The sequence below is a fragment of the Dasypus novemcinctus genome, chromosome 18 (assembly GCF_030445035.2).
Source record: "Dasypus novemcinctus isolate mDasNov1 chromosome 18, mDasNov1.1.hap2, whole genome shotgun sequence".
NCBI classification, from domain to species: domain Eukaryota; kingdom Metazoa; phylum Chordata; class Mammalia; order Cingulata; family Dasypodidae; genus Dasypus; species Dasypus novemcinctus.
In genome coordinates this window covers 21,964,556-21,981,584 of record NC_080690.1, presented here as the reverse complement: position 1 = coordinate 21,981,584, position 17,029 = coordinate 21,964,556, and the positions used below count along the sequence as shown (strand labels likewise).

The following is a 17,029-nucleotide window of genomic DNA, read 5'->3' as shown; positions in this document are numbered from 1 at the left end:
GAACACACAGTGAATGGACACAGAGAGCAGACAGTGGGGGGAAAGAGCAGAGAAATAAATGAAATAAAATCTAAAAAAAAAAAAGAGAAAAGAAATATTTTAAGTGTTATTTTACAGTTAAACTTATTTTGTAAAAGAATGAAAGTTTCTAATGACTTTAGTAACTTGTGTTTTTGTGTTAAACTCTATTTGTGTCTCTTCGCTCAGTTTGTATCTTCATACATTGGAATAGTAATATCAAATTGACAAATAAAAATTCTTAAAAGAGCTCTAAAAAAAAAAAATCCCTAGTACCTCCTGAGAGAAAGAAAGAAGCTTTAACAGATAGAAGATTTTGTATTTCAAAGTAATTTTCTCCATATTTTTTTTTTCTTTCTCTTCATAAGGTGGCAATGACCAGTTTATTAGTTTTTTCTTAAATTATTAACTGTGGAAGGTAAATTGACAGGGCCAGAGTAAATTCAGGGAGACCATTCTCTAGACAGTCCAGAGAAGAGATAGAAATCATTTGGACTAGTTTGGTGGCAGTGCTTGACTTTGAATGGTATTTAAGTAAAATCTAAATTAAAACAGTAATGGATTAGATGTGGAAGTGAGCAGGTAAGAAAGAGGAGGGTTTGGAATGATTTGGATGTTTCTGGATTTCTTAACTGGATGGATGGTTGAACCATTCACAGAGAATAGGGAATCCTAGAAGAGAATCAGTTTGCATACAACAAAAGGGAAATCATTAGTTGAGTTTGATGTGCCTTTGAGACAGCTTTGAGCTGTTTAGCAGACTACTGGGTATGCTGATGTGGAGCAGAAGATGTGAATTTGGGATTCAGAGGCATATAGATGTTGAGCTATAGGTATGGGTGTTAATGCTTAGGGAAATAGTAAAATAAGAATAAAGCCTTGAAGAACTCATTCATTGATTGGATGGAAAATATTGAACCTTGAAAGGAGATTGAGAAATTATAGCTGTAGAACCCAGAGGTAGGCCAGGAGAGTGTGGTGTCAATTTGCCAAAGAAAGAGCAGTTTCAGGAAAGAGACATAGGTCAGCGTAATGAAAAATACAGACCTCCCAGTTCTAAACCTGCTTCCTCCTCCCATCAGTATTAGCTCTCTTGACCATCGTAAAGTACCAGGAAAAAGAGTATAAGTAGTAAGCTGTAACAGTTGCTATAATACCCACCTTCCATATGTTTCTCAGTGCTAGATCCCTTCCAGGCAGTCATGCTAATAGGTAGAAGTGAAATAACATTAAGATGCAATCACTTGATTTATTGGCCATGATTGCTACCAATGATGGAAGTAATAAAAAGTCTGCAATACCCTGAAACTTTTGAGCACACATAGACTCAATTTAACTTCTTCTTATGACATCATTCTTTGTAGCACAAACCCTCTAGAGAAAATGGAATTTGCAAGATTGCATATGGTTCTGTCTCTAATAACAGTTCATTTTGCTTTCCTCATAAGATGGAGGCAACCAGAGATAAAACATTTATGGTTAGCTTCCACTGTCAAATGTCACTAAATTCTTGCCTCCTCTGACTTTTGGGGTTGAAAGAACGTAACCTATTCTCAAGGTCTGCCCCCTTTTCCATATTTTGTTTCTCTCAAGATAAGGTATCATACAGCCTTTCCTTAATTTATGTCCTTAACTTACTTTAACTTCATTATATAGTAATATAGTGTATAGTAAGCATATTTAGTATACTTGTATACTAGATTCTTCTCCAAGCAGTATTTCCCATTTAAAAGGATGAAGACTGAGAAATTTCCGTTTCAGTTTAGCTAGATGAAGTGCATTGACTGCTTTAAGAGCTCTTTTGGGGAGGCAGATGTGGCTCAAGTGGTAGGGCTTCTGCCTGCCATATGGGAGGACCAGGGTTCAATTCCTGGGGCCTCCTGTTGAAAAAGAAGAGAAAGTGTGCCTGCGCAGCAAGCCAGTGCCCACGTAGTGAGCCAGTGCACATGCAGCAAGCCAGTGCCCAAGCAAGTGAGTCACGCAGCAAGATTATGGTGCAACAAAAGAGAGGCAAGGGGACAGTCAGGGTGAAGCACAGCAGAAACCAGAAACTAAGGTGAGCCAACAGGGAAACTCTCTCAACATCAGAGGTCCCTAAGATTGAATCCTGGTGAATCCTAGAGGAGAAAAAGTGAGAAGACCAAAAAGAGAAACAGATAAAGAACATCACTCAGCAAATGGACACAGACAGCAAAAACAGCAGGGTCAGGGAAGGGTAAGGGTAAAGGGGGGAAATAATTAAATCTCTTTTTAAAAAGTTCTTCTGGTAGGGAAATGATAATGGAAGCTATATTAGAATGGATTGAGGCATGCATGAAAGAGGAGGCCATAGAGACAACAACTACAGACAGTGCTTTTGAGAAGTTTTGTGGTGAAAGGAAGGAAGGAGGTAGAGAGAGTGGTAGCTAGAGGAGGGGGCTATGAAACCTAAGGAAATTTATATGTGAGAGGCCCTAGAAGGTTAAAGAGTTGATTCAAGTGGTAAGAGTGTTTTGAATATACAGAAGAGTATATCAATGATGATAAAGAATACCAGGTTTCTGAGAAAGTTGGGAGAGATAGGATTTAAAGTATAGAGGTTGGAATGGGGGACTTAGATGGGAGACAGAATGGAAGGGAAGGGAAAAAAGGATGGATAAGTTGGATGTAGATTAGGAAGTTATAGATTTAGTAATGGTTGGTTTAGGGAGTTCCCATGTAATAGCTTCAATTTTTTTTTCTGAGAGGAATAACATGAAGTCCCCTGTTGTGTATTTTTTTTTTAATCTTGTCTTTTTTTCTCCCCCCCACCCCCCAGTTGTCTGCTCTCTGTGTCCATTTTCTGTGTGTTCTTCTGTGACCACTTCTATCCTTATCAGCGGCACTGGGAATGTGTGTCTCTTTTTGTTGCATCATCTTGTTGTGTCAGCTCTCCATGTGTGCGGCGCCATTCCTGAGCAGGCTGCACTTTTTTTCATGCTGGGCAGCTCTCCTTACGGGGCGCACTCCTTGTGCGTGGGGCTCCCCTATGCGTGGGACACCCCTGCATGGCAGGGCACTCCTTGTGCACATCAGGACTGCGCATGGGCCAGCTCTACGCGGGTCAAGGAGAACCCAGGTTTGAATTGCGGACCTCCCATGTGGTAGGCGGATGCCCTATCTATTGGGCCAAGTCAGCTCCCCCCCCTGTTGTGTATTCAGGGAACTGAAGGTGATCTGACAGTTGGAGGAGGAGAGTGGAAATGTTTTGAAATAGTTGTTTTAAAAGAGAGAGAGAGTACGTTGGCCACAAATACATAGCAGGATTTTAGGCATGATTGAATGGCACATTTGATGTTGATGTTCATGAATTTGTAGATACTGCTCAGCCCTACTGTCTGTGCTTTTTAAGCAACACTCAGATTCTTCAGGACAGGTGGTAAGAAATAAATAGTAGGGCTTCTCCAAGGTGGGATTTACAAAAAACATGTGGTCCAAGATGGTTGTCAAATGCTGTTGAAATGAGGGACTGTGGAATCTAACCTGAATAAGAAGGGAGGAGAGAAGCCCTGGGATTGGAGAGGGGAAAAAACAAAAGCAATAGGGACAGTGGATTACAAGTTCTGACAGTTACCGTCATAGTGGCATTGATGGAACAGGCAAATAGAATACATCATTAGCCCATGGACTTGAAAGATGATATAAAGAACAGTCCTAGAGGGCATTACACATGAGAATGAAAATCAGTGGGACCTGCAAGTGGAGAGAGAACATCGTATTGGACTACAGCTGTCATCACTGACCCTGTCGTTGACAAAATACAAATCAGGTGGCACGATGCATATACTAATGGAAGGAAAAATGAAAACACAAGAGAGTTTGGATAGTCCTTATTGTAGGTTGAAAACTCTTTGCTCTGTGGCATTTAGTTTTTTTTCTAAACTGAAATTTTTTAAAAAGAAATTTATTGTGGAGCATGTGTAGCTCAGTGGTTGAGTCCCTGCTTTGCCAGTACAAGGTTCAATCTCTGGTACCTCCTTTAAAAAAAAGAAAAAAAATTTTTCTTTTTTTAGTTGAAATCCACATAACTATTTAAAAGTGAACAATTCCATGGCATTTAATATATTCACAGTATTGTGCAACCACCACCTTTATGTAGTTCCAAGACATTTCTGTCATTCAAAAGTAAAACCCTTTGCAATGTTTAATTTTGATGAAGTCTGATTGATCTGTTTTCTCCTTTCTTGCTTGTGCTTTTTTTCCTATTTAAGAATCCATTACCAGGTCCAAGTCATGAAGATTTATCCCAGTGTTTTCTTCTAGAAGTTTTATGGTTTTAACTCATATCAGTCATTAATCCATTTTGACTTAATTTTTGAATATGAGATGAGGCAGAGATTCAGCTTCATAGTTTTGCAAGAAGTTATCCAGAAGTCCCAGCCCAATTGTTGAAGAGACTTTTTTTTTCCCATTGAATCAAGGTCTTCTTACCTTGTCAAAATCAATTGCCCATAGATGTTTCAATTTATTTGTAGAATGTCAGATCTATTCCTTTGGTCTATACACTCATCCCTCAGAGATACTGCAGATTCAGTTCCAGACAACTATAATAAAATGGATATCACAGTGAAGTGAACCACAAATTTTTTGGTTACCGAGTACTCAGAAAAGTTCTTTATATGGGGACCAGATGTGGCTCAAGCAGTTGAGCACCCACTTCCCACATGGGAGGTCCTGGGCTCAGTCCCCGACCTTGGTACCTCAGAGAACAAATAACAACAGCAAAGAAGAACAACCACCCTTTTGGGAAGCTGAAATGACTCAAGCATTTGGGCACCCGCCTACCACATAAGAAGTCCCAGGCTCGGTTCCTATTGCCTCCCAGAGAAGATGAGCAAGACAGCAAACTGGTGTGACAGACTGGTGTAGTAACTGATGCAACAAGGGACACAGAGGAAACACAAGGGGAGACACAACAAAGTAGGGGGCAAAGGTGGCTCAAGCGATTGAGTGCCTCTCTCCCAAATGGGAGGTCCTGATTCTGTTCTCGGTCCCTCCTAAAAAGATGAGCACACACAGAGAGCAGACAGTAGTACAGACAATGCTGGGGATTGGGGAGGGGAGGAAGGGGAATAAATAAAATAAATCTTTAAAAAAATAAAAAAGAAAAGTTGTTTAAAACTATACTGTAAGTGTGCAATATCATTATGACAAAAAAGCCAATATTCATTCCTGAATTTAAAAATACTTTATATTGTTAAAAATGCTAGCCATCATCTGAGTAATGGTTTCAGAGAGTTGTAATCTTTTTGCTGGTGGAGGTTGTGCCTAATTGTTGATCGCTGCTAACTGATCAGGGTGGTAAGTGCTGAAGGTTAGGGTGGCTGTGGCAATTTCTTAAAATAAGACACCAAAGTTGGCCTCGTCAATCAGCTCTTCCTTTCACGTAAAATTCTTCCTTCTTTCATGGCGATGTGAAGCTATTTGAACTTTTTTCAAAACTGGAGTCAGTCCTCAAACCCTGCTGCTGCTGTATGATCTAATTTTATGTAGTTTTCTAAATCCTTTGTTGTCCTTTCAAAATAGTCATATCGTCTTTACTAGAGGTAGATTCCCTCTCAAGAAACCACTTTCTTTGCCCATCCATAAGAAGCATCTACTCATCTGTTCAGGTTTTATCATGAGATTGCAGCAATTCAGTCCCATCTTCAGGTTCTATCTCTAATTCTAGTTCTTGCTGTTTCCAGTACATCTCTGCAGTTACTTCCTCCACTAATGTCTTAAAACCCTCAAAGTCATCCATGAGAGTTGGAATCAGTTTCTGTCAAACTCCTATAAGTATTGATATCTTGACCTCCTCCCATGAATCACAAAGGTTCTTAATGGCGTCTAGAATGGAATGGTGACTTCTTTCCAAAAAGTTTTCAATTTACTTTTCCCAGGTTCATCAGAGGAGTCACTGTCTATGGCAGCTGTAGCCTTGAGAAATGTATTTCTTAAATAGTAAGACTTGAAAGTTGAAAGACTCCTTGATTCACAGGCTGCAGAATGGATGTTGTGTTAGCAGGCATGAAAACAACATTAAGCTCATTGTACATCTCCTTCAGAGCTCCTGAGTGAGCAGGTGCATTGTCAGTGAGCAGTAATATTTTTAAAGGAATCATTTTTTCTGAGCAGTAGGTCTCAACAATGGGCTTAACTATTCAGTAAAGCATGTTGTAAACAGATGCACTGTCATCCAGACTTCATTGTTCCATTTATAGAGCATGGGCAGAGTAGATTTAGCACAATTCTTAAGGGCCCTAGGATTTTTGGAATAGTAAATGAGCATTGGCTTCAACCTTAAAGTCACCGGCTGCATTAGCCTATAGCAAGAGAGTTAACCTATTCTTTGAGGCTTTGAAGCCAGGCATTGACTTCTCCTCTCTAGCTGTGAAAGTCCTAGATGGCATCTTCTTCCAATAGAAGGCTGTTTTGTCTACATTGAAAATCTGTTGTTTAGTATAGCCAGCTTCATCAATGATCTTAGGTAGGTCTTCTGAATAACTTGCTGCAGCTTCAGCGTCAGCACTTGCTGCTTCACCTTGCACTTTCATGTTATGGGGATGGCTTCTTTCTTTAAACCTCATGAACCAAGCTCTGGTAGCTTCAGACTTGTCTTCTGCAGCTTCCCCACCTCTCTCGGCCTTCATCGAATTGAAGAGTATTCGGGCCTTGCTCTGGATTAGGCTTTGGCTTAAGGGAATGTTGTGGCTGGTTTGATCTTTTATCCAGACCATCAGCATTTTCTCCATATCAGCAGTCAGGCTGTTTTGCTTTCTTGTCATTTGCATGTTCACTGGAGTCACGTTTTCATTTCCTTCAAGAACTTTTCCTTTACATTCACGACTTGGCTAACGGTTTGACGCAAGAGCCTGGCTTTCGGCCTGTCTCATCTTTTGACATGCCTTCCTCACTACGTTTAATAATTTCTAGCTTTTGCTTTGAAGTGCGAGAGATGTGATCCTTTCTTTCACTTGAACACTTTGAGGGCTTTGTAGGATTATTAATTGATCTAATTTCAATATTGTTGTCTCGGGAGAGGAAAAGGGGAAGCAGCTGGTCAATGAAGTGGTCAGAACATATATTTATCAATTAAGTTTGCCATCTTATATAGGCATGGTTCTTGACACCCCAAAACAATTACAATAGTTACATCAAAGATTACAGGTCACCATAACATAAATAAAAATGAAAAAATTTGAAATAATGCGAGAATTACAAAAACTGGACAGACATGAAGTGAGTACATGCTGTTGGAAAAATGGTACCAAGAGACTTGCTCGATGCAGAATTGCAACAAACTTTTCAGTTTTGGGAGAAAAACAATATCTACGAAGTGCAGTGATGCATAGCGCTGTAAAACAATTTATCCTGTGATAAATCCTGCTTAGTCATTATATATAATCCTTTTAATGTGCTTTTGGACTTAGTTTGCTAATATTTTGTTGAGCATTTTTGCATCTATATTCATGAGGGATATTGGTCTGTAATTTTCTTTCCTTGAGATATTTTTATTTGGCTTTGATGTCAGGTTAGTTCTGATTGCATAGACTAAGTTAGGTACTTATTCCCGTCTCTTGAATATTTTGGAAGAAATTAAGAAGAATTGGTGTTACTTCTTTGAATGTTTGGTAGAATTTACTAGTGAAGCCATTTTGTCCTGAACTTCTTTTTGGGGGGAGGTTTCTGATTATTGATTCAATCTCTTTATCTATTATAGAGGTGTTAAGATCTTCTATTTCTTGTTCAGTTAATCTAGGCAATTTTTATATTCCTAAGAATTTGTCTATTTCATCTAAATTGTCTAATACATTGACATATTATTCCAGATATTTTTAACCGTATTTACCTCCAAGGAAGAGTAAATTACCGTGGGTAGTCCAGCAGTCAGGACTTCTTATGGTTTGGTTAGTTTGGAGTCAGAACTTGTTATGAACAGAAAAAGCAATATTTTATTTAGCAGAGTCGAAATACATAGTAGAATGGAAATATACTCAATTTAGTAGAGCAGGACTCTCAATCTTGGTACCCAGATATGGGTCACAAGCACAGAAAATAGAAATAGTTCTTAAATTTACAAAAAAAGATACATGTTCTCTAGTTTTTAGTCTTCTGTCTCCTTTTAAGTGCATGGTAACCAACAACTTACGTAACCAAGGGCCCCATCTACTCCGTTCAGGATTAAGTAAGGGATGAGAGTAGGCTTTCATGGATATTTTTCCTCCTTCTGTTGGAATACATCTCTGCATACAGGATTCAGCGTGGCTACACAGGGCCCACTGTAGTAGCCAACATAGAAGAGGAAAAAGAATTCACTGGTCCAGGGCAAAAGTTCTAGTTCCTCCCACGTCAAAAGAGGATAAGTACATCAAGACATTAGAAAAGCCAGGAGCCAATAGACATAGTGAACCATACTTAAAACACCTGAATAAGAATCAGAAACTGGATGGAGGCCTGGGTCGGGAACATGAGCACTGAGACAGAAGCAGTAAGAAGATTGGTGATAATCATTCTCTCTGTCCTTGGGGTTTGTCTCATTATTAGGGATGAGCTCCCCAATTGCCAGGTTTAGAGACTAAAGCAGGTTGATCATGAGCCATATTATACTTGCCAAGAAGCCAGAAGTGAAGTACAAAACTCAAATGGACTGTCAAACAAATGCTTCATTAATTACCTCTTCTACAATAAAATATACTCTGAGGCCTGATTTAATTCTTAGCCTGAACAAAAACTTGAAATTGGATGTTAAACCTTTGATCTAGCCAAGCAACTTTGAATCAGATACTTAACCTTTTGGAACTTTCATTTCCTCAGTATGAGTCCTTGCTTATGTAAAGAGACTTGTGCTTAGCAGGAGTTTGGTAAGTGTCAGATGAGATTTGACCTTGCTTTAGGTCTCATGTTTGTTTTCGTTTTACGTAAAATGAGGTACTTAAATTTTGTCAAAGTTTCAATGATATTAGTAGTATAAACCTGAAAGGAACAAGGAGATTAAAATTATTTTTGAGTTATGGCACTTCAATAGGAGCTAAAGTAGATAATGATGAAAAAAGTGCTGCCAGGGGAAACCATGACATCAGTTAACTTGAGTTGACATAGTAATTTAACTGATGGTTCTTTTCTCTTTTGATACGATCCTAAATAAAATAAGCAAAATGTATTTATTCCTATTTTGAGAAATCCCTTCACCTGGTAGACTTATCCTAAATCATGGATCTGGATCTTCTACTATTTTGATTTGTAAAGGATATTGGTTGGTATTCATAGCCTTTACTTGCTGGATGGAATGGTGAAGTGGAATCTTCCTTTGCAGTACAGCATTCTGCAGTGATTAGAAACATGGACTTGGGAGGCAGCAAAACTTGGGTTCGGGGGAGTTACAATGATGGCGGTGACAATCCTGTGGTGAGCTAGTGGATCCCTGCTTGTCCACAACTCTGAGCCCCTCTCACCCCCTGCAGACCCAGTGGCTGGCACCAGGCATGTGAGACAGCACAGCAGCTGGAGCTCAGGGGGTTGGCCACAGTTGTGGGAGACAGTGGCTTGACTCAGGGCCAGGACTGGGGGAGAGGTTGCTCCGCTGGGTGAATGTGATGATTCCCCCATCCCCACTGCCTTCCTTCCAAGTGCTCCAGGAGCCCTGTGACTCTGGGACACAGCCAGGCCAAAGACCCCATCCAGCGGCCAGCACCCAGAGCAGTCCAGGCTGCAGAGCAATGCGCTGGTACCATGCAGGTCACTCTCAGGACCCTCCAGCAGCAGGCCTTCAAGATCAACTTTAACCCCGAGGAAATGGTGAAAGCACTGAAAGAAAAGCAAATTTGAAAAGGTGAAGAGATGCCTTTCTGGTAGCAGGCCAAAAATTAATTCATGCAGGTAAAATCCTTAAAAATGATAGTGCTCTCAAAGAATATAAAACTGATGATGAAAGAAAAACTTTGTGGTGTGGTGATAAAGTCCACAGCAGAGACAACACCAGTGCCAGCTACAACTCATCAATCCTACCACCACTGCTGCAATTACTTCTTCCACAACAGCAGCTGTGGCTCAGGCCCCAACCCCTGCCCCAGCCTTGGCTCCCATCTCCACACTTATATCCATCTCTCTAGCATCAACAACAGCATCTTCTGAACCTGCATGTGCTAGTGCAACTAAACAAGAGAAACCGGGAAACGGACTTGGCCCAGTGGTTAGGGCGTCCGTCTACCACATGGGAGGTCCACGGTTCAAACCCCGGGCCTCCTTGACCCGTGTGGAGCTGGCCCACGTGCAGTGCTGATGCACGCAAGGAGTGCCGTGCCACGCAAGGGTGTCCCCCGCGTGGGGGAGCCCCCATGTGCAAGGAGTGCGCCCCATAAGGAGAGCCGCCCAGCGTGAAAGAAAGTGCAGCCTGCCCAGGAATGGCGCCGCCAACACTTCCCGTGCCGCTGACGACAACAGAAGCGGACAAAGAAACAAGACGCAGCAAATAGACACCGAGAACAGACAACCAGGGGAGGGGAGGGGATTAAATAAATAAATAAATCTTTAAAAAAAAAAAAAACAAGAGAAACCTGCAGAAAAGCCAGCAAAGACACCAGTGGCTACTAGCCTAGCATCACCTGACAGCACATTAGATTTTTTTTGTCAAATCTTTTTGAAGATGCAACAAGTGCACTTGTGACATATCAGTCTTACGAGAATACGGTAACTGCAATAATGTCAGTAGGCTATGAAGGAGAGCAAGTAATTGCAGCCCTGAGAGCCAGTTTTCAACAACCTGACAGAGCAATGGAGTACCTTTTGATGGGAATCACTGGAGAGAAAGACTGAGGTGGACCCACCTCAAGCAGGTAATACTAGGTCTTCTCAGTCTTCAGCAGTGGCTGTAGCTGCAGTAACAGCTGCAACAAGTTCTAGAAGACATCTGCTTGAACTTTTACAAAATCAACCTCAGTTCCAACAGATGAGAAATCATTGAACAGAATCCTTCTCTGCTTCCAGCATTGCTACAACAGATAGGTTGAGAGAGTCCTCAGTTACTGCAGCAAATTAGCCAACACTAGGAACGTTTTATTCATATGTTAAATGAACCAGTTCAGGAAGCTGGAGGTTAAGGAGGAGGGGGTGGAGGTGGCAGTGGAGGAATTACAGAAGCTTGAAGTAGTCATAAACTACACTCAGGTGATGCCTCAGGAAAAAGAAGCTATAGAAAGGTTAAAACATTAGGATTTCCTGAAGGACTTGTGTTACAAGCACATAAATATATATGTATTTAGGTACCAGGGATCAAACCTGGGACCTTGAACATGGAAAACAGGTTCTCAAACCACTGAGCTACACCCACTCCCTTTACAAGTATATTTTGCTTGTGAGAAGAATGAGAATTTGGCTGCCAGTTTTCTTCTACAACAGAACTTTAACAGATTTAAAGGGACTTTTTCTTTTCTTTTTTTTTTTTTTAAGATTTATTTATTTATTTACACCCCCACCCCCACCCCTCTTGTCTGTTCTCTGTGTCTATTTGCTGTGTCTTCTTCTTTGTCCGCTTCTGTTATTGTCAGTGGCATGGGAATCTGTGTTTCTTTTTGTTGCATCATCTTGTTATGTCGGTTCTCCATGTGGGCAGTGCCATTCTTAGGCAGGCTGCACTTTCTTTCGCACTGGGCAGCTCTCCTTATGGGGCGCACTCCTTGCGCGTGGGGCTCCCGTACGCATGGGACACCTTTGTGTGGCACGGCACTCCTTGCGCACATCAGTGCTGCGCATAGGCCAGCTCCACACGGGTCAAGGAGGCCCAGGGTTTGAACCGCGGATTTCCCATGTGGTAGACGGATGCCCTAACCACTGGCCAAGTCCGCTTCCCTAAAGGGACTTTTTCTAACCTTACACTTTACACCAGTACTTTCCCCTAACTTTTTTGAGGTACCAGGACCGGGGATTGAACCCCGGACCTCGTATGTGGGAATCCAGCTCTCGGCCACTGAGCCACATCAGCTCCCGAGTTGGTTTTTTGTTTTCATTTGTTTGCTTGTTGTTTGTGTTTTTGTTTTGGCGAGGCACCGGGGACCTAACCCTGTTCCTTCCATGTGGGAAGCAGGTGCTCAATTGCTTGAGCCTCATCCACTCCCTCCACTAACTTTGTTCACTGGATTGTCTGGATGATTTGGGGTCATAGCCACAATACTTGGTATAAAGTAGTTAATTGTTGGGGGTTGTAGGGATCCAGGACATTGGGCAGGGATAAATATAGTGCATGCCTGCTTATTAGCAGATGCTGCACGTACACATTATGTTTAAAATATTATACAATCAAAAATCAGCTTTTGCAGGGCTTTATTTTTTTCTATAAAATGTAGGTAACTTTTACTAGGTTTCACTTTTTTAGTGTACTAGATCCAGAAATTTAGTGTAATGCTTTGCTTTGTTTTTCTTTGATGTCACATTGGTTTCAGAAAGAATCTTTGCTGCCTAAAATCTACAGTCTAATTCATGGCAACACTGGATAATGGTTTTATGAAATAAGTAAAATTTTTGGAGCAATTATGGACAGAAATGCCAGATTATTGGGGGTTATCATTGCTGCTTCATATAAGTATAAAATTAATATGTTAAGGAAACCCATTCTTTCATGTTAAATACTTGGGGGATGAGATGGGGTACCTTTTCTTAAAATGAAAGTAATTACTGCTATTTTTAAATTTTTGATCATTGGGAAGTGGATGTGGCTCAAGCGATTAAGCTCCTGCCTACCACACAGGAGGTCCCAGGTTCAGCTCCTGGTGCCTCTTGGAGAGGACAAGCAAAACAGCGAGCTGACACAACAAGAGACACAAGGTGGAAAACATAATGGGAGGTACAGCATAGCAGGGAGCAGAGGTGGTTCAAGCAATTAGGCACCTCCCTCACACGTGGGAGGTCCCAAATTTGGTTCCTGGTGCCTCCTAAAAGAAGGAGGATCACACAACAAACAGATATAGCAAGTGCAAACAATGAGGGGGATGGAGAGAAATAAATAAAATCTTTTAAAAATATTCTTGATCATTGAATATGATGAGACCCTTCTAGCATGATTTGGGAAGCTATACAAGTATCATAGAGTTATTTTCCTGTTTACATTTTTTTCCCCCGAAAAAAAATTGCTGGTGTCTAATTACTTCATTGTTATATTATAGTAGTAATTTAAAAAAACGAAAACATGGGTTTAAGTCCTCCTAGTGCCACTTGTTTGTTTGTTTGTTTGTTTGTTTGTTTGTTTGTTTGTTTGTTTGTTTGTTTGTTTGTTTGTTTTGAGGTACTGGGGGCTGGGGGTTGAACCCAGGACCTTGTATGGGGGAAGCCAGTGCTTAACCACTGAACTACATTGGCTCCCCTGAGTTGGTTTTTTCATCTGCTTGTTTTTGTTTTGTTTTTAGGAGGCACCAGGAACTGAACCTGGGACCTCCCATGTGGGAAGCAGGTGCTCAGTTGCTTGAGGCACATCCATTCCCCCTACTGCCGCTTAACTGCTGTGAGATCTTAGTTGTTATCTTTTTTTTTTTTTGTAAGTTAAACTTCATCTTTTTTTTTTTTTCTTTATTCATTTTTTTAATCTTACATTCAAAAAATATGAGGTCCCCATATACCCCCCACCCTCCTTACCCCACTGCTCCCCCCATAGCAACATTCTCCTCCATCATCATGAGACATTCATTGCATTTGGTGAATACATCTCTGAGCATTGCTGCACCTCATGGTCAATGGTCCACATCATAGCCCACACTCTCCCACGTTCCATCCAGTGGGCCATGGGAGGACCTAAAATGTCCGGTAATTGTCCCTGCAGCACCACCCAGGACAACTCCAAGTCCCGAAAATGCCTCCACATCTCATCTCTTCCTCCCATTCCCCACACCCAGCAGCCGCCATGGCCACATTCTCCACACCAATGCCACATTTTCTTCTATTACTAATCACAATAGTTCATGAATAGAATATCAGTAAGTCCACTGTAATCCATATTCTATTCCTCCATCCTGTGGACCTTGGATTGGTTGTGTCCACTCCACATCTATGTCAAGAGGGGCTTAGATTCCACATGGATGCTGGCTGCAATCCTCCTCCTTTCAGTTGTAGGCACTCTTGGCTCCATGGTATGGTGGTTGACCTTCTTCAACTCCATGTTAGCTGAGTGGGGTAAGTCCAATAAAACTTCAGTAGGAGCTGAAGTCTGTTGAGGCTCAGGGCCTGGCTATCATATGGTGAGTCCAGAGATTCAGATCCCCTGGGTATATATTAATCCCCAGCACCAACTACAATTCTGGTAAAGTAACAGGAAAGGCTTCTGAAAAGAGATCACATCTCAGCCCAGCTCCATCACCCAGAAACACCAACTCCAAAGACGGGCCAACTGACATGGAACTGAACTCACATCTGCCATGACCATAAAACCTGTAGGTCTCTGTAGCCCTCAGAAGAACCAATACCTGGCGTTGTATCTACTTTATCTGTCTCTGGGACTCTGCTGAGGCGTGCATGAGGGCAACCCCTCTGATAACCTCACAGCTCTTTTTTAGAGACTCATAGCCGGGTAAACTCATTTGTCCTTTCCATTTCCCCCTTGATTTAGGTCAAAAAGCATTTTTAACTCCTGTTATTATATGTAGACAGAGATATTCTGCTGGTCTGAGTTGAACCTTTTATTCAAGGTCATTTTTTAGTTACATCATCAGCTGGCACTTGGTAGTAATCCTTCGGCGCCAGGGAGGCTCATCCCCGGGAGTCATGTCCCATGCTGGGGGGAAGGCAATGAATTTATATGCTGAGTGTGGCTTCGAGACTGGCCACATTTGAGCAACAACGAGACTCTCAGGAGGTAACTCTTAGGCACACTGCTGCTCTAGGCCTTGTTCTTATTTCAGGTGCACAGGCTCACAAGCATAGTCATTAGTATCAGGGACTCATTGTTGGACCTTCATTCTTTTTTGGTCTTTGCCATTGCACTTGGGGGATTGTTGCTGTTCCTTTAGGGACTGTGATAGAACTCCCCTGGCTAGGAACTCAGCACTCCCTCAGTTGTTGTTTTTAATTGTTTCCACTATGAAAATATCCAAACATTTTTATGTACCCTGGATATATTCCCTTTAGAACTCCCTGCCAACCATGTGTCCCCTGTCAATAACATCCCACACCAGTATTCCTCCGCTGCCATTGTTGAACCTCTCTGTGATCCAAAACTTACTGTAAAGTGAAGCCCTATATATTGCCAGGTTCCCTTAATAGTAAAATGGAATATAGCGATGAGTTTAAAGGTTAGATATAGAATACATATTAATTTGGAAAACTACTACATCCTATCTTTTTCTTTTCTTTTTTCTAATAAGCTTATCTTCACAAGAGTTTTAGATCACAGTAATTCATATATACAATATACAGTACTCCCATATATCCAACATAAAACCGTTTCCCTTCCACAGCAATAATCTTTTAACATAGTCATACCATATTTACTGAAACTGATGTATAGATATTGGGACAATAGCTTTCAAACAAGGTAACATTTGTGTTTACATTGTGGTTTATATTTTAGACTATATAGTTTTCTAAATTTTTAGTTATCTTATGTTTTACATTATGATTTACATTTTAGCCTATCAGCCCCTATATATTTTTGGTGTAATTTTACATGTCTTATGTCCATCCTTGCGTACTCTTGTGAAACACTTCTATTGCCCACACAGTTACATTGGTTCCATCTATTCAATACCTATTTTCCCCTCCCCTTAGGGCCCACAGTGACAGTCAATCTTCATTTCTTGAAGAGCCGTGTTCAGAGATACTTGCAACAGTGTTGAGGGCTTGACATGCTCAACTGCCCTAATGCCCTGGGAGCCACCATTTCTCTTGAGAGATACAGTTCCCTCTATTTGATGGCATCAGTCCTCCCCAGAATGTGGGTATACCTTCACTCTCATTATATGGGTCTCTACCCAATGATATAACCCACTCTGGCAAAATGAGCATTCACATATTCCCTAGGAGTCTGATCTGCATCAGATTATCCCCTTTAAGTATCTTAAACAGGTAACTTTCCTTATTATATTTTTGAAATAGTTTTCTCAGCATTATACTCTCAATGAAATACCTGACAATATCCTATGTTCGTATGTTGCCCCATCCTCCCCCCAATATTAACCATCCTCCCATCTCTAGCCCCCTCAAGCCTGCAAAGCCCCACCCAGAGGTAACCATATGCCCCAATTTTATCCCTTCCTTGTACACATACTTACCTCCAGCTTATCATAGATTTCACCCATGTAGATGTCAGCTTACATCCTTCCTCTACCCCCCGATTTCCTGTAAGCCTATCATCCAGTCTCTAGCTCTCTGAGGCAGCTTGGTTTACTTATTTCATATCATTGAGGTCATGTAGTATTTGTCCTTCAATGCCTGAGTTGCTTCACTCAACATAAGGTTCTCAAGATTCATCCATGTTATCATGTGTGTTTGTAGTGTATTTGTTCTTAAAGCCAAGTAGTATTCCATTGTATGTATATACCACATTTTATTTATCCATTCATCTGTTGATGGGCATTTGGGTTGATTCCAACTTTTGGCGATAGTGAACAATGCTGCTATGAACATTGGTGTGCATATATCAGTTTGTGGCCTTGTTTTCAATTCTGCTGGGTATATACCCAGCAGTGGAATTGCTGGGTCATATGGCAAATCTATGGTTAGTTTTTTGAGAAACTGCCAAACTGTCCTCCAGAATGGTTGGATCCTTCTTCATTCCCACCAGCAGTGGATGAGTGTTCCTATTCCTCCACATCCTCTCCAGCATTTGTAATCTTCTGTTTTTTTCATAGTTGCCAATCTTATGGGAGTGAGATGGTATCTCATTGTAGTTTTGATTTGCATTTCCCTGATAGCTAGAGATTTGGAGCATTTTTTTCATGTGCTTTTTAGCCATTTGTATTTCTTCTTTGGAGAACTGTCTGTTTAAATCTTTTTCCCATTTTTTAAATGTGTTGTTTATCTTTTTATTTTCAAG

At 41.1% G+C, this 17,029-nt stretch overlaps 1 protein-coding gene and 1 pseudogene across 3 annotated transcripts in view; both read left to right on the top strand.

Moving 5' to 3' along the window:
* NFATC3 (nuclear factor of activated T cells 3) overlaps positions 1 to 17,029 on the top strand; it is a 199,659-nt gene that overhangs the window by 142,919 nt on the left and 39,711 nt on the right. The gene's annotated exons all lie outside the window — the stretch shown is intronic.
* On the top strand, positions 9,188 to 13,429 carry LOC139436903 (UV excision repair protein RAD23 homolog B-like; annotated as a pseudogene).